The sequence below is a fragment of the Rhinichthys klamathensis genome, unplaced genomic scaffold (genome assembly GCF_029890125.1).
Source record: "Rhinichthys klamathensis goyatoka isolate OS25496 unplaced genomic scaffold, OSU_Roscu_1.1 h1tg000021l_1, whole genome shotgun sequence".
NCBI classification, from domain to species: domain Eukaryota; kingdom Metazoa; phylum Chordata; class Actinopteri; order Cypriniformes; family Leuciscidae; genus Rhinichthys; species Rhinichthys klamathensis.
In genome coordinates this window covers 2,850,378-2,869,026 of record NW_026606572.1, presented here as the reverse complement: position 1 = coordinate 2,869,026, position 18,649 = coordinate 2,850,378, and the positions used below count along the sequence as shown (strand labels likewise).

Genomic DNA, 18,649 nt, shown 5'->3' with positions numbered 1-18,649 from the left:
TGGTTTTAATGTGAATGATTATCATTAAGGATTGTGTTTAGTATCATTTTAAAGGTCTCAGGGTGGCTGGTACGAGTGTCTCATTCCAAAAGAAGTAAAACAAAAGGTAATAAGGTTATTAAGAATATAGAAATATCCTTCACACAGAAGGGTTTGTCTTGGAGTTAACACCTTCTGGCCTTTTGTTTGAATGCAAATTACAACTAAGCAAATGGTTACCTACCAGTAAATTTCCACTGGAACTTACATATGAAATGAGGTCATGGTATATAAGGAAATGCAACTGGAAGATCAGGGCTGTTTTCTGTATCTCAGATCAGCCCGTGAGGTTAGCTCATGTAGTTCTTAAATGTTGGGTTTGCATCCAGGGCCGTCGCTAGTGGGGTGAAAGGTGGTGACAATTATAGGGGCCCCCGCTGCCCAGGGGGCCCCACAAAATCCAGCAGTTATACTATAGGCCCCTGTTGTATGAATAATTCTAATATTTATATTAGTTGTATGCCTGAGATTTAAATGAAAACCACAAAAACGTGCAATTTGGGTAAATATTTTTCCAAATATCTGCTTCTCTTACCTCCATAAAAATGGTTTAGTCCGACCTAAAGTATTCATTAATTATTCAGTCAGAGTCAGTGACAAACATCAGATGGACCCAATAAAATTGTAAGTCCCACCCCAGCTCGTGAACAGAACCAATCAGAGTTGAGGCGGCAGCCTGAAGTTAACGATGAACTTGGTGGAAGAGCAGGAGACTAACTGACTGAAAAATGTCGGGAAAAAAAGAAAACATAAAACAGGGAACCAGAAATGCCAGGAAAAGACGGAGAGGGAGGCAAGGAGAGTGGTTGTATCCCAGTCGATCAAGACGTTCTTAAAGACCGGTTATGTATTGTTATTTCGCTGGGAATTAGAAAACTTCCGTCTACAGTCTGCCGTGTACAGTCATTTTTTATTATCGGTGCGCGCCGCAATCGACCGAATTATTACGTGGTCTAATTCCTGTCTTTTTACACTATTGTAACTAGAGTTTTAAAAAAATTACACGAGTCACGACGTATTGCATTATGCATCTGACCTGCCGGCTGATGATATTTAAAACATCGAGAAAACACGAATAGCCTACAACACACTGCACTTGGATGAATAAATGTATTCGCTTTATTTAATGATATTACCAGTTCCATATTATCTTTATTAAAAAATAAGACAATGAATGGTTTTATTTTTTTAATTAGACTGCATTCTTGTCAATTTCTAAATGTTTACTTTTTGATTTATGAATTATAACAGACTGATGGGGAAAAAATGTATTACTTTTTAAAAATTGATTTTATTATTATTTAACAATTTCTTGCTTTTTGTTAGTTTTTATTAGTTTTAATTTTTAAATAAACATTTAACTTTTAAAATAAAGGTTTTACAACAACATCACCATCTTCTGTTATATGTGGGCCTCCATGTTCATCAATTGTACAGTATATGATATTGGTGGAGGGTGGTGGGGGCCCACATCAATATTTTTTCAGGGGGCCCCGAATCCTCTAGCTACGGCCCTGTTTGCATCTATTTCTCTTATCAGAGCATTTGATGTTTTGTATTGATGATCTTTGAACTGATTATGAAATTGGCATAATACTTTTACCTGACATAATAAATTGTTATATTTGATTATTCTAACAGACTTTGACTTTATTTTCCTTGGAGTTAAAAGGAATAGTCAAACATTAACGTATACTTAATGATGCACAGATATCATTGAAAAACACTTTCATTTTATGGAGTCAGATGAAACGAGTTAATACATAAGATAAAAAGTATTACATTTAATTAAATATCCCTTTGCCATTGGAAGAGACGGAACGCGCATGTGACCTTCACCGCTAATTTGAATGCCGCCCTTGGATCGAATTAGTCAGACTTACAATATCGCTTGACAGAGAGTGAAACGAATCGGTTACCTAAAAAATTATCCTATAATTTTGTATCCATTGTCAACGCAGTTCAGCTGCAGCAGACCATGAGCGGGCTAGCTAGCAGCTCATTGGTTCGCTCACAGAGAACTGCTTAAGCCTATGAGGAGACGCGAATGAACTCTCGGCCAATGAGAGTCTGACATGCTCTCATTGCGTCAGAGCCCGCCGAAACGGGCGTGGTCAGAGAGTATAAATATTGGCGTCCTAGGCTGTAAACTCTGGTTTTCATAGAATGAATCGAGAACGCTAGTAGCACAAGCACGGCCAGGAACGCAATACTGGTTCCCTCATCTAGAGAGAACCGAGGTTACGTTAGGTAACCGATTCGTTCTCTTACGAGAGGTTCTCTCGTATTGCGTAAGCTAGCTTACGCTACGGGAACACCTGGTCAACGCCGTGCGTGCTAAGCACACGAGCGCCGTGCGTGACAGGACACAGGAGATTAGAGTCAGATTCGCTATCGGATGCAGGCAGAGCCGATAGGGAAATAACTTGTGCCCTGAACGGGGTACCAATCGCTTTTGGGACATAACCATGTCTAGGTTTGAGAACGACTAAGGAGTCATTGGGCCCAAACTCGAGACAGGAAGCGCTAATGGACAGCGCGTGAAGGTCTCCCACACGTTTTACTGACGCGAGCGCGGGCAGAAAAACGGTTTTGAGCGAAAGGTATTTGAGGTCCACGGTGTTTAGCGGTTCGAATGGGGGGGCTTTCATAGCTTCGAGAACTATGGAAAGGTCCCAAATCGGCACCGAAGGGGGGCGTGGGGGGTTCAGCCTTCTAGCTCCCCTGAGGAAGCGGATGACCAAGCCATCTTTGCCCAGTGACTGGCCGCGCCGGGGTTCAACGAATGCTGCGACGGCTGCCACATACACCTTGAGAGTGGACGGGGACCTGCCCTTGTCCAACATCTCTTGGAGAAAAACTAGCAAGGAAGGAACCTCGCATGACCGTGGGTCCAAATTTCTGTCGGTGCACCATTTAGAGAACACAGACCATTTAGACGCATAGAGCCTTCTAGTAGAAGACGCTCTAGCCTGCATGATCGTGTTTAACACTCCCTCTGGCAAAGCAACGGGTAGTTGTTGATCACCCACGCATGTAGCGCCCAGCACTCTGGGTGGGGACACCAGATCGTGCCGCGAGCTTGGGAGAGGAGATCTGCTCTGACTGGAATGGGCCACGGGGCTGTCTGTGACAGCTGAGTGAGCTCCGGAAACCAAGTCTGACCCTCCCAACGCGGGGCTATGAGGAGCACCGAGTGGCGTGTTTCCCTGATTCTCTGAAGCACCTGTGGTAGCAGAGAAACCGGAGGGAATGCATAAAGCGGGCGGCTGGGCCAGGTCTGGGCTAGCGCGTCCTCGCTCTTTGAGAAAAATATTGGGCAGTGGGTGTTCTCTTCTGAGGCGAAGAGGTCCACCTCTGCTCTGCCGAATATTCGCCACAGCTTTTGGACTGTAAGAGTGTGCAGGGACCATTCCCCGGGGGGAATGGGGTTCCTGGACAGACTGTCTGGACCGTCGTTCAGATGGCCCGGCACGTGCATCGCTCTGAGCGAGAGCAGGTGACACTGAGACCAAACTAAGATGCGTTCTGTCAGCCGGAAGAGATTCCTGGATCTGACTCCGCCCTGACGGTTTAGATAGGAGACCACGGCTATATTGTCCGAACGGATCAGCACGTGGTGACCGTGAATGCGCGGAAGAAAGCGCGTGAGCGCGTTCTCGACCGCCAACATCTCCAAACAGTTTATGTGGAGGAGGCTCTCTTGAGCTGACCAGGGGCCGAAGGCCGGTGAGCCCTCGCAGACCGCACCCCAACCCGTGTTGGATGCGTCTGTCGAGATGACTTTTCGGCGAGAAAGGGTCCCCATGGAAACGCCCCGCTGAAACCATTCTGCCACAGTCCATGGCTGCAGAGCTGTGATACAGGTCTGCGTTACTTTTATCAACTGGCGGCCCGTGGTCCACGCACGGTGAGACACACGGCTCTTCAACCAGAGCTGAAGCGGGCGCATGCGCAGTAACCCCAGCTGGAGCACCGCGGAGGCTGAGGCCATGTAACCCAACGCCTTCTGAAAAGTTTTCAGAGGTGTGAGTCTGTTCATCTGAAAAGATGCGGTGAGACTCTGAACACGGCGCGCGCGCTGTGTTGACAGACGAGCCGTCATCGTGACCGAGTCTAGCTCTATACCCAAGAAGGAGATAGTCTGACTGGGTTGTAGTGCGCTCTTTGTCCAGTTGACAGAGAGGCCCAAAGCTTTCAGATGGTCGAGGAGAACTGTACGATGAGACAGTAGCTCTCTCTGTGATTGTGCCAAAATCAGCCAGTCATCCAAATAGTTCAGTATTCGCAGCCCCTGACTCCGCAGGGGGGCGAGCGCCGCATCCATGCACTTCGTGAATGTACGGGGTGCTAAGGATAGGCCGAACGGAAGGACGGTGTATTGATAAACCTGGCCTTCGAAGGCGAAACGTAAGAATGGCCTGTGAAGGGGATTTATCTGAATCTGAAAGTAAGCATCTTTCAGATCTAGTGAAATGAACCAGTCCCCCTGGCGCACATGCGCGAGGAGTTTTCTGATAGTGGGCATTTTGAACGGTCTCTTCATGAGAACTTTGTTCAGAAATCTGAGGTCTAAGATTGGTCTGAGGCCGCCGTCTTTCTTGGGAACCAGAAAATAATGGCCGTAAAACCCCGAATCGCTCATAGACAGAGGAACTCTCTCTATAGCCCTTTTGCACAATAGCTTTGCTATCTCTGAACGGAGCAGCGTCACTGCTTCTGGGTTCACAATAGTTTCTAGCCGCGCTCGAAAACGTGGAGGGCGGCGGTGAAACTGTAAGCGATAGCCTAGCCTTATTGTGTTTAGCACCCACTGGGAAATTCCCGGAATAGCTTCCCACGCTTTGAAGCGTAACGCTAGGGGGTGAATGGCTACATGGTCCCCGTCGCTGCACATAGCGGGCTGCGTGAGCGCGCTCATAGTGTTTATGACAGCGGGACTTACACTCAGAGAGGAGTTTATGGGCCGTGTAACAGAGTGAGCAGAGGTGGGACTTATGCACTCTGAAAATAGAGCGGGTTGGAACCGCTTTATGAGAGTGGACTCTGTGTGAGACACGGGAACTGAAGTGCTTTTGTGTACGATTGAACACAGTGTTGTGGGCACATTTTCTACACAGGAGGCTTTTATGCTCTTTATGAGATTTCTCTGGGTCGCCGTGAAAACGGCGTTTGCGCTCATGCAAGCGGGAAGGGAGACCGGCTTGGTAATGGCGGAGTACACTGCTGTAGTAGCCGCGTGAGCGGGGACTAACAGAGGGCGAAACTTTGACGGCGGTCCGGCCGCGGCGGGAGAGCTTTTTCTCAGCTGTGCTAGGCAGACTTCGAGTGATCAGGTTTCAGCGCGATCCTAGGCCGAGGCACCCGAGGAGGCGGCGGTCTGTGGCGGCTGTCAGAGCGAGAAGGAGGGCAGCCGCCCTGGCGTCGCTGAGAAGTCTGACTGTGCTGAGCTGGGCGCTGGGGTGGGGCTCGTGCAGGAGGCTGGTCACGTGAGCGGCCTGCAGAGGAGCTAGCGCGACGAGGCAGAAAGAGATTCATGGCCTGGGAGGCTTTCTGCACTTCGGAAAATCGGTCGACGATACCCGTGACAGCAGATCCGAAGAGGCCGGATGGAGAGAGCGGGGCGTTGAGAAAGGCGGCGCGCTCAGAATCTCCCATGTCGGCGAGTGTGAGCCACAAATGTCTCTCAGACACACAAATGGCGGCCATGCATTTCCCCAGGGCTTGAGCGGCAGATTTTGTAGTGCGAAGGGCAATGTCCGTGGCGCTCCTTAAATCCGCGACTGGAGGGGGATTTTTTCCGCTCTCGTCCCATTCACGAAGTATGTCACCCTGTAGTATCTGAAGGACGGACATGGAGTGAAGTGCAGAGGCTGCTTGGCCGGCGGCTGAGTAAGCGCGGGCGTGAAAGCTTGAAGTCGCTCTGCAGGCTTTAGAGGGAAGCACAGGTGATGAGCGCCATCTCGCGGAGGGCGGGCATAGATGTGCGGCGATCAGGCGGTCCTCTACAGGGGGAATGGAGAGATAGCCCTTCTCTGCGGCTCCGTCCACAACGCGAAGCGGGGTGGAAGAGTCAGAGCGAGTTCTAGCAGAGAGCGGGGCGTTCCAGGACTTCGTGAGTTCCGCGTGCAGTTCAGGCAGGAAGGGCGTGGCCCGTTTAGTGGCGGGAGTCGAGCGCTGGCGGAAGTAGCTGCCGTCCATACGGTTGATGGTCTGCTCGGGGGAAGGAGACCAATCGAGCCCGAGGCGTTCGACGGCCTGTGAGAGGAGGCGCACTAATTCCTCCTCGATTCCAGCGCGGGTCCCGGTGGATTCTCGGGCCGAGGAGGCATGAGAACCGGACCATTCCTCACTGTCTGAGGCGAGAAGCGAACAGGTTTCCTTGATGTCCGCGGCGTCATCGGAGGCGACAGAGCGGCCACTCGGCGGCAACTGTATGTCCGGAAGCGGCGGAGAAGGAGAGCGGGAGACAGGCTCCGGCGGGATGAACGCTTCTGGCTGGAGTTCCGGCGGCCTCTGAGAGCGGCGTTTCTTCTTCCGCGGCGAAGTCAGAGGCGGCGCGGAAGCAACTTTAGTGGCCTGAAGTCGAGCCCGCAGGGTCGACAACGGCATGTCTTCGCAGAGATCGCAGCCGCCATCGGCGAGGGCGAGCTCCAATCCGAGGCAGAGAGCGCAGATGACGTGGCGGTCTCCATCCTCGAGGGGAGCGCGGCAAGAACCGCAGGAAGATTTACGAGACATCTTGAAAAAGACGCTCGGCTCTTTTAGATACAAAATGTACAGGAAGCTTTTTGTAAAAAGGATACAAATCCGTCGGATGGCGCTAGCTCGCAGGACGGCTGAAGGTGGCGAAGACGGCCGGCTTCCTCAGTCTCCCAGATGCTCGCTAGAGTTGCCTTTTCGACGGCGGCGGCTTCTCTCAGGATCAGCAGATGCGTGTAGCCTCGCTGAAGAGATGAAAATCAGAGTTTACAGCCAATATTTGTTAAATATTAAATATATTTATTTAGGACGCCAATATTTATACTCTCTGACCACGCCCGTTTCGGCGGGCTCTGACGCAATGAGAGCATGTCAGACTCTCATTGGCCGAGAGTTCATTCGCGTCTCCTCATAGGCTTAAGCAGTTCTCTGTGAGCGAACCAATGAGCTGCTAGCTAGCCCGCTCATGGTCTGCTGCAGCTGAACTGCGTTGACAATGGATACAAAATTATAGGATAATTTTTTGGCTTCAATTTCTCAGAAAAGATGAATCTTTCCCGTAGCGTAAGCTAGCTTACGCAATACGAGAGAACCTCTCGTAAGAGAACTCTCAAGCGCTCAGTCAGTGTTCAGCGAGTGAAAATGTGAAACTTATACTTAGCCTCTAACACACACACTGGCGAGTAAAATCTAAGAATTTATTAGCCAATGGCTAAATTTAATTTATTAGCCAATGGCTAAATGTTTTTTTCCACAAAAACATGAAGCAGCACAACTGTTTTCAACATTGATCATACTGTAATAATAAATGTTTCTTGAGCAGCAAATCAGCACATTAGAATGATTTCTGAAGGATCATGTGACACTGAAGACTGGAGTAATGATACTGAAAATTCAGCTTTGCCACCACGGGAATAAATAACATTTTAAAATATATTAAAATGGAAAACAGTTCTTTTAAATTATAATATTTCAAAATTTTACTGTTTTTTTTTCTGTTTTTTTTCTGTAATCTTACTGACCCCAAAGTTATGAATAGTAACTAATTATACTATAAATATATATTTGCATAGTTAAGTTTTACTATTATATATATGTTTTGCAATTTACCATTACGTATATAGTCAAATGAAGCAACTTGAATACAGCACCAGAAATGACACCAAATATTTATCAGTTATAATGTCAAATTAATTGGCAACATTAGTTAACTACCTTAGTTACCATGAAGTAAGAATGAACAATGCTTCTTCAGCATTTATTAATCTTAGTTAATATTAATTTCAACATTTACTAATACGTTATTAAAATCAAAGGTTGTATTTGTTTGGTTAAAACATTGGTTAATGCACTGTGAACTAACATGAACAAACAATGAACAGCCGTATTTTTATTAACTAACATTAACAAAGATGAATAAATACTGTAACAAATGTATTGCTCATTGTTAGTTCATGTTAGTTAATACTAACTAATGTTATTAACTAATGTTAACAAATAAACCTTATTGTAAAGTGTTACCAATTAATTAAATGCGTTAAATAAATGAGGCCATTTAAAATGTCAAATCAAACCAACCGATTAATTGCATGAAGTCAATATTCTATGGACTTTGTAAGCATGAATATGTAAGACGTACAATGCTTACGTTTTTGATGCTGTCAATATGTCTTAGCAGACAAATACATGTCACTAGTGAAATCATGCTGGTGGTTGCATTATTTCTGTCAGGATCACTATCGTCAAATACGATTGAAATTAGCATGCAGTTTGGATTGGCGATATGGTTCTGTTCTGGGCAAGAACTCCTTGCGCATCCATGCAGCCTAGCATGGATAAGAGCAGGGAGAGCAGCAATAACCCCCTTAGGGTAAACAGAACCAACATGAATATATGCAGATATCATTAATTTGAGATTTTAAAGTACAACATGATTCGAGAATTCAAGGGGAATCAGAATGCCAAATCCTGACTGGACGAGAGGAGGAGCTGGGGATGAAGGAGGGTAATTAGTTCCTGAGAAACACGATAGCTGTTGATAATACTGAAGGAGCTTATGTATACAGTGATAGGCGTCATATTCCTATAGGTAGACGTGGATCAGCTGAGAGTCAGCTGATGCGAGCTTGACTAACGTGACCTGTCAGAACTGACGCTACGCTTAATATCACTGCTTGTTTGTATAAAGTTAACCTCTACTCACCTTTGTACCACTGTTTACGGTCACTGTCATTCATATCACCTCAAATCACTACCTCTCATTGAAAATGAATGACTGAATTCCAGTGTAGACAGGTTGTTAAGGAACGCTCACACTGACAGCGCTTAACTCTTTGGAGGTCACAGAGTCCCTGTACAGTTGATTACTAGCTGTCCTTGCACAATGAACCCTTACTGGAAACCAACAGTACAACGAATGCTCCTGTCATAGTCCATGAAACTGTCTGCACATGGCAGAAATCCATATCAGATAGGTAGTATTTTGCATTAGTGGATGTGAATGACAGGAGTATTTTTGGTTTTGCTTTGGTAAATTTTGCTGACAGAATTTTCTGTCACATTCTTTGTAAGTTATTTTAAGGTGAATTTTTGCTGCTGGTATTCAACGCTTTGTCTATTCACTTTTGGTATGAAAAAGCTTGTTCCCAATTGGGGATCTTATTTAGCAAATTTTGAGCAACTCGCTGCAGTCTTTGGTGTCCACTAAATCATATCGGGGGTATTTAAAGGGATAGTTCACTTTGAAATAAATTTTTGGTATGTTTTAGCTTACCTCAAGGGCATCCAAGATGTAGGTGTCTTTGTTTCCGCAGTAGTTTCAATTTTGATATTTTTAGGTCAAACCGTTCTTGTCTGTCAGTCATATAATGCAGGTCTATGGTCACCACCTCAAAGAGCATGCACATAGAAGTCCAAATTAAACATGATTTAATGACTCGTAAATGTAAGTACACATTGATGGCCTAAGACGAGCGGTTTGTGTGAGAAAACGAACAGTATTTATATAGTTTTTACCTCTTGTAACCACAGCCACGTCCAAGTGATCTGAGGGCGCGGGCGCTTCGGTCTGCGCAAGTGCCGGAAAGCGCCGGAAGTGATCTAAATATGGTTGTGAAAAAAATTCAACGTTGTCTGTTGATTTATCGAAATCGTCTTCCATTGCGATTTCCTGTATATCTAAATATGTTTAGATCTTCACAGTGAAAGGTAACACTTCCGAAATCTCTGTGTAAACAATGAGTGACGTACACGCACGAGAGATCACTTCCGGCGCTTGCGCAGACCGAAGCGCCCGCGCCCTCAGATCACTTGGACGTGGCTGTGGTTACAAGAGGTAAAAACGATATAAATACTGTTCGTTTTCTCACACAAACCGCTCGTTTCGTGTCGTAGGCCATGAATGTGTACTTACATTTACGAGTCATTAAATCATGTTTAATTTGGACTTCTCTGTGCATGCTCTTTGAGGTGGTGACCATAGACCTGCATTATATGATTGACAGACAAGAACGGTTTGACCTAAAAATATCAAAATTGAAACTACTGCGGAAACAAAGACACCTACATCTTGGATGCCCTTGAGGTAAGCTAAAACATACCAAAAATTAATTTCAAAGTGAACTATCCCTTTAAGAAGGCACATATATTTATTATACCACACATACTAATCTTCGTCCCACATTATGGATTAAAATGTCTCAGTTAATCAGTTCCTATTATTATGAGGTGGATGTGGTATAGTGTCTTCCTCAGTGCTTCTTGGTATTGTGCATAGCTTTAGTAATCATTTAATTGGGCTTAGATTCCCACATATCGAAACTTTAATTCTAGGAGCACATGAAAGTGTTACTCTAATGAAAAGAGTCGTCTTCTGGGTTTTTTGTGCACTCGGCCTGTGCCGTTAATGAGTACTGAGAAGCTTAGCTGGCAAGTCTGACAAAGTCTTTTTTTAAGGGCCAAAAAAGTTCTCCGATGTGTCCTTTTGAGTAGTCAGCAAACATCGTCACCTTTGTAAGTGGCTGCATTATTAAGTTGATCCCTGTCATGAGCCGAGATAAGAATAAAATGTTAACAATAGGGAGAGGAGATAAATTGAGAGAGACTGGTATAGGGATGGAGGAGAGAGGGGAAATAATTGTGCTAAAAATGGGCAGCCTGTGCGCTCCAATCAGAATGTCACTACTGTCAACCTTTCTGTCTCTGGGGCACTGCGGGAACCGGCAATGAGTGTGAGAAAGAAAAGGAAGCTAGGAGAGACAGAGTAGGGGGGAGAAACTGATGTCTTCCCTGGGAGGCATGTGAAATTCTTAAGAGTAAAAAAAAAAAGAGTCATTTCAAAACGTACCTTTCACATTTGAATCTGAAGGACAAAATGCTCAGAATGACTATTGAATTCTGTAAACAGTGTCCTTTATGGTACAGTACATAATATGCTACAAATAATTTTGAGCTCTCTTGATTCTGATTGGTTAAATAGTTTTGTATAATGAACACTAAATTGTATAATTGACCGATGGCACAGACATCCGGTTGCATTGATAAAAAAAAAATACAGTAAAGCAGTAATACTGTGAAATATTACTGAACTTTTTTTTTTTTTTTTTTATGTAATGTATTCCTGTGATGGCAAAGCTGAATTTTCAGCATCATTACTCCAGTCTTCAGTGTCACATGATGCTTCAGACATCATTATAATATGCTTCTAAATAAACATTTCTTATTATTATCAACATTTGTTCTGCTTCATATTTTTGTGGAAAATTTTTCAGGATTCTTTGATGAATTGATAGTTCAAATGAACAGCATTTGTTTGAAATAGAAGTCTTTTGTAACATTATACATGTCTGTACTGTCACTTTTAACCAATTTAATGCATCCTTGCTAAATAATAGTATGAATGTCTTCACAAAAAAAGAAAATATTACTGACCCCAAACCTTTGAACGATATTTAATTAATTATTTTAATCTGTTTATGACTGACTGACTCTACATTATCCTACATACATATTCCATATATATATATATATATATATATATACTGTAAGAGCTAAACAGTTAAACAAATAAATAAACAAATAAAATGCCTTTGTAATTATAATCTAAGTCTGTCGTTTTCACACAAAAGCAAACTATGATGTATTGTAAAACACCATCCCACGTCTAGATACTATCTCCACCCACGTTACTCTGAAGTGAAGAGAGCAAATGCTTTGGTCAGAGAGCAACATTTGAAATTCAAATAGGAATCAATAAAATGTGTTAAAGGCGTATGTGTACATGTATGCCTGTTCAAAGACATCAGAGGGTCACTTCTGAGATAACAGCATCACATTGCCCTAGGGAAGGTGACGTCCATGCAGACTAGAGTCAGATGTTATTTTGGCACTTAAACATACACAGGGTCTTTGTTCTATATTCAAAACGCAGTTGTTCCCTCCCTTCGGTTTAGAGCCTTTCTGACAGATCTGCAAGGGTTGGAATTTGTGTCCTACAAATCTGAATCAATACGGTATTAATTATCAATGTGGCGGGAACAAACACCTACTAAACATTGGAAAAACAAATAAACTCTGGTGTAGCTGTAGCTAAAAGAGCATATTTCATCTGTGTGCACAATAAAGTATCAGTGAAGAAAATCTTTGAAAAAGACTCAATAAAATTGTAGCCTATATCCTGGAGATATCACTAATGTACTATATATTTAGTCCTCTTATTTTAGTTTTTTTGTTTGGGTTAAATATTTTTTAATGTAGTTATTCTTTTTAAAGTTGAGATGGTAGAATAAATGAAAAGTATATATGCATTATTTGCATTGTTTTGTTTCTTTTTTATCCTTACAAAAAGTATGATGGTGGTACAATAGTGCAGTCATCAGACAGGAAAATATGGTACTTTAAAGAATGCCATGACACATTTACCATCCTATTGCCATGGAACCACACCCAAAATAACATGGAAACACCCTGTTTATTCTTTTCTAAATGTATTTAGTATGGCTCTTTTTTACATTGTTTTACACTGTTTAAAGTGGGGACTAAATTAAATATATTGTGTTTTAATATAATGTAATATAATATAATATAATGTAATGTAATGGTCATGTTTTGAGTTCTGTTCATGTTTAAGTTTCTCAGTTAGTCTTCTAATCTTTTAATTACTTCAGTTATCCTTTGTTCTCTCCCTGTTTGTTTCTATGGTTTCTGATTGTGTTAGTTGAGTTCAGGTGTGTCTTGTTAATTAGTCTCATTAGTTCCTCTTGTTTTCCTGTGTATTTAAGTCTGAGTTTAGTGCTGTCTAGGTGTCTGTCGTCGTAGCTGTTAACCTGGTTGTTAGAGATTTCCAGAGTATTTTGAGTATTTCTGTAAGTTTGAGTTTATGATTAATAAAGACTGCTGCATATAGATCCTGTTTCCTTTTTGCTGCAAGCAGACATGTGACGATTCAATTCAAATTCAAATCAAATTTATTTGTATAGCGCTTTTCACAATACATATTGTTTCAAAGCAGCTTTAGAAAGTGCATTTCAGAAATGTACATAGAAAAATACAGTTAGTTAATCATGTATTAATTTAGGGCATAACATATCGCCGGCGTTGAGTCGTCTCTTCACAGGCATTTAGTCATCTCATCGCAGGTGTTGGGGCATCTGAAGTCTCCGTGAGAGGCTGGATACAAACTGGAGCTGATGAACGCTATTTACCAGCAGAAAAGCAGATGGGAAATAATTAGCGTAGCTGCTGTTCATAATATTAATGCATTCGATCTGATTCAACAGTGGTATAAAAGGTAAGCATTATGTGAATGCTTGGCTAAAGAGATGCGTCTTTAATCTAGTTTTAAACTGGGACGGCAAGTCTGAGCCTCGAACAATATCAGAAAGGCTATTCCAGAATTTAGGAGCTAAATGTGAGAACGCCCTCCCTCCTTTAAGGACTTAGATATCCTAGGAATGACCAGAAGCCTCGAATTTAGTGATCTTAAAGAACGCGATGGATTGTAGGGCGATAGAAGGTCCATTAAATACACAGGAGCTGAACCATTTAGGGCTTTATAGGTCAGTAGTAATACTTTGTAATTGGTACAGAACTTAATAGGTAATCAGTGTAGAGATGATAAAATTGGTGTTATATGATCATATTTTCTTGACCTAGTAAGAACTCTAGCAGCAGCATTTTGCACTAACTGTAGCTTGTTTATTGAGGATGCAGGACAACCAGCTAATAAAGCATTACAGTAATCTAGTCTCGAGGTCATGAATGCATGAACTAACTTTTCTGCATAAGAAACAGATAGCATGTTACGTAGCTTAGCAATGTTTCTAAGGTGGAAAAAGGCTGTTCTTGTAACAGAAATATGATTTTCGAAAGACAAGTTGCGGTCTAGTATACTGCCGTGCAAAGGCAAAAGACCGTAACTTCGTGTTTGGTCGAAAATTAGTTTTTTATATTTTTGGCACATTCAAGACCCCCTTTATCGTGTGGATAAGTATCTTGAGTCAATTCCGTCGTTTTTTCGAGAAAATAATGGGTTGTCTTAACAGTAACTTCCAAAAGCCCGTGAGAAACCAAGGCAGAACACCGTAACACCAGTTACCGCTCTTTGGCTTTGTTTTGGAACGCTCATTTTGAGTTACGGCACTCTGCCTTTGTTTAGCCGCGCGTCAATATGAAGTTACGGTGCTGGCGTTCTATCAAATAATGCTACCTTTCAGATTGTACGGTGCTCTGCCTTTGTTTTGCTCTCCATTAAAATTGAAATTACGATGTAGCCGGTGTACTTTGTACAGCTGCCATCAGTCCCTGTAACTTCTGATGTCCTCAGAGCTTTGTCCAGCACAAATGCGGTCAGAACATATGGTCTGACCATCGACAAACGTGCGATAGGCTATCCATCGCGAATGATATATGCAGAGTTGACAGAAAAAATGTTACACACGCCGTAGCAGGTGAATACAACAAAGAACTAAAGCCCCGCCTCACCCAGATCGGGTACCGGACCTGGTTGAAACAATCATACATCTAGCTGGCAGAGTGCCAAAACTTCGCCGGCGCCTTCAGCTCCGCCCTGAACACGGTCGGGCCGACGCGGGACTAATATGTCACAGGGAGTGATAATAATGAAGCAACAACGGTATATTGGTGCATACAACATAATGAAGCAAGAATTGCTGGTGCATACAACATCAGACAAGCTGTTACAAGCGGGTTGTACCTACAATCACACTGTCCGGAATAAATCCGCGGGACGAGCGAAGTGCACTGCACAATAATAGGGCAGACAGCTGAAACCACCGCTACTGAAAAGACGCAGAACACAGAAGGTTGTGCTATAAATCCATTAGTCGTCTAGGTAGTCCAGAGCGCGCTCCCCACGAGTCTCAAGATGGAAAGCACTGCGTTCGTACTTCGTACTTTTCGTGAACGTACGAGGAGCATGACACCTTCGAACACGAATATACTATAAACGAGTCCCCGGGTCGAATGTGCGCGAGGACCTGTTTTATCGTGATCATTTTGAACGCGCGTTCATCAAGTCTTATGCCACTCGGTACCAATTGAAGATCTTACCACTATGGAGGTATTTTGCCATGTCTCATGTATTAATAATGCCAGCAGAATGCAACCAAAGCACAGGGTAGCAATAAGTAGATGTCTATAAGTGTAAATCATACAAAATAAATGCCATGATCACTAGATTTTATACAGGTGTTACTATAATGATTTTGTTAATGGTGATCAGCAACCAAATATTGATAATGTGGAAGTTACTGCCTTTTGCCTTGGCATGACTTCTCACTTTTTGCTGACAATGCAAAGGCAGAGTGTACAGTAACTTTAAAATAGGGGTCAAAAGTCAAGTTTGAGCTCAAGATTTTTTTATGTAGATAATTTTCATTACTAAAACATCTAATTGCCAGATTTACAGTGTCCTACCTATAATTAATTTGGAGGGACAACTGAAAATCTTTAAAGTCATTTTTCTCAGTTCCACACTCTGAGTTAAGGTCTTTCTCATTATTTTTTTATTTTGTAATATTTTGTAACTATTGATGTAATATTAACCCTTACTAGACAGAACTTACTAAATGTTATTTTAAGGCTATCATTGTTATCATAGAAATGTTTGTATAAAGTGATAAAAGCCAAAATGGTCAATAAATTAGAAGTTAAGGTCTTTTGCCTTTGTATGGCCCATTACTGTTTTGCAGATAATGCAAAGGCAGAATACAGTAACTTCCGAATAAGGGTCAAAAGTCAAGTTTGAGCTAAAAATTTTTTAATGTAGATAAATATATTCATTATGACAACTACTTGGCAAATTTTCATTGTCCTACCTATCATACAATTGGCTGGACAACAAAAAAACTTTAAAGTCATTTTTCTCAGTTTCACACTCTGGTGAGTTAAGGTCTTTTGCCTTTGTAGGGCAGTATAACACCCAGGTCTTTTACTGTAGTGGATAAAGTAACAGGACATCCTTCTAAATTAAAGTTGTATTGTAAGAGGTTTTGTGGGTAGTTTTTTGGACCAATAAGTAATACCTCCGTTTTATCTGAATTTAATAGCAGGAAATTACACGTCATCCAGCATTTTATATCTTTAAGACACTCTGTCAATTTAGATGAGTTAGTGTTTTCATCTGGTCGTGATGAAATATATAATTGAGTGTCATCAGCATAACAGTGGAAATTAATTCCATGTTTTCTTATAATATTACCAAGTGGCGGCATATATATTGAGAATAGCAGAGGGCCTAACACCGATCCTTGCGGCACTCCATAGTCTACTGATGTTATCTTCGTTTTTCCCCATTTAAACAGACAAAATGGTAACGGTCTGATAAGTACGATCTAAACCAGCTTGATACCTGTCCCTGAACACCAGTGTAGTTTTGTAGTCGATCCAAGAGTATTTTATGATCTATAGTGTCGAACGCAGCGCTAAGATCGAGTAGAACTAGTATTTAGATACAGCCTTGGCCAGAAGCTAAAAGTAAATCATTTGTAATTTTAACTAGCGCAGTTTCTGTGCTATGATGCGGTCTGAATCCTGACTGAAATTTTTCATAGATATCATTTTCTTGCAAGAAAGAGCACAATTGAGCAGACACAACTTTTTCTAGTATTTTAGACATAAATGGAAGATTTGAAATGGGTCTGTAATTTGCTAGGTTATTTGGATCTAATTGCGGTTTCTTAATGAGAGGTTTTATTACTGCCAGCTTGAATATTCTTGGAACATGACCTAAAAATAAAGACGAGTTAATAATATTGAGAAGAGGCTCTTCCACTACAGGTAACACTTCTTTCAGTAGCTAAGTGGGTATTGGATCTAATAAACATGTTGTTTGTTTAGATGTAATGATAAGTTTATTTAGCTCTTCCAATTTAGCTATTCAATGACAGTAATATAATATAATATAATATAATATATAATATAATAAACATACAAAGACACTTGTATAATTGAGATCAGAAGAGTATGCTATTTAACACACAATGCTTTATCTTCATTAGTCTGTATGGAATCTTTGTAATAGATCTAAATTTTTCCTGTATAACATAAAGCACAGTTCTGTGACACATTTTCAGTATTTTCTAGATTGCTAGTTAAGAATAAAAATACCGACAGCTTCCGAGGATCTCTATACTATACCATTGTTCAAAAGTTTTTGGGTCAGTAAGATTTTGCTTTTAAAGAAATGAATACATTTATTCAGCAAAGAAAGTGAAAGTACGTTTATAATGATTAAATAAATGCTGGTTTTTTTATTCCTATTCATCAAAGAATCCTGAAAAATCATGGTTTCCACAAAAAAATGTTAAACAGCACAACTGCTTTCAACATTGATAATAATAATAAATGTTTCTTGAGCAGCAAATCAGCATATTAGAATTATTTCTGAAGGATCATGTGACTCTGAAGACTGGAGGAATGATGTTGAAAATTAAAGGTTGTATCAGTGATTTCAGGCCCAAAAATAAATGATCACATTCATCTAATTTTTCCTAACGATCCGCTAGCTGCCCGCCCCATAAGCAGGGTGTCAAAAAAAACGCGTCTCTGTAGGCAGCCTAGGCTCTGAGATCTGCACACAAAAACAAATGGGTACAGCCACCACTTAAAACCAAAATAAACAGTGTTCCAACCAATCACCGACAGGGGCGGGTGTTGTGAGGTTTTGCGCTTGTGCCGTTGGGTTGGCACGGCTGGACGCGAAGTCGGAGCAAAACCCGCCCTGCCCCGCCCCTGCCAATCACAGTAATACACTACATTTTATATATTTAAATATTTTCAAATAGAAAACAGTTACCTTAAATTGTAATATTGTTTCACAATGTCAATGTGTTTACTTTATTTTTCATACATGCAGCCTTGGTGCTAATTCGACTTCCTTTCAGACATTTTGGCAAGGCTACAGTTAAGCTAATTAACTATATAATTATACTATTAGTTTATTACTGTCACTGTTCTATAAAAGCAATAAACAATGAAAGGGCATATGTTGCAATGTGTTTATTTACCATGGTAAAATCCACCTTTTTTCTATATTAAATTGCCTGATGTCTTGATCGGTTGGAACAATTATTGTGTTTTTAGTTGTTCTTTAATAATATTGTGTAAACAATGTGAACTAATAAAAAGCTCTGCCATACAGTTTGAAAAGTTCCCCTCAAATGTCATTGTTATAGCTGTGTGTTATCTGTGCTCCCTTGAAAAGCCTCTGCTGAGTGTACAGAGCCATGCAGCAGAGGACTGTGTCAAAAACATGTCATCATGTAAGGCAGAGTGGCAAATTTAAGTCAGTGAGGGAAAAGTCCTCGGCACAATCTTTGCTGTCTGTGAGGAATACTTCACCTTGTGGGTGGAATGGATGCAGTGTGCTGAAAAGGTAACAGACGGCTTC

The 18,649-nt window shown here is 41.8% G+C and overlaps 1 protein-coding gene across 2 annotated transcripts in view; it reads left to right on the top strand.

The window, feature by feature from the left end:
* The window catches only part of thsd7ba (thrombospondin, type I, domain containing 7Ba), a 281,426-nt gene that overhangs the window by 201,371 nt on the left and 61,406 nt on the right, over positions 1 to 18,649 (top strand). The window lies entirely within an intron of this gene.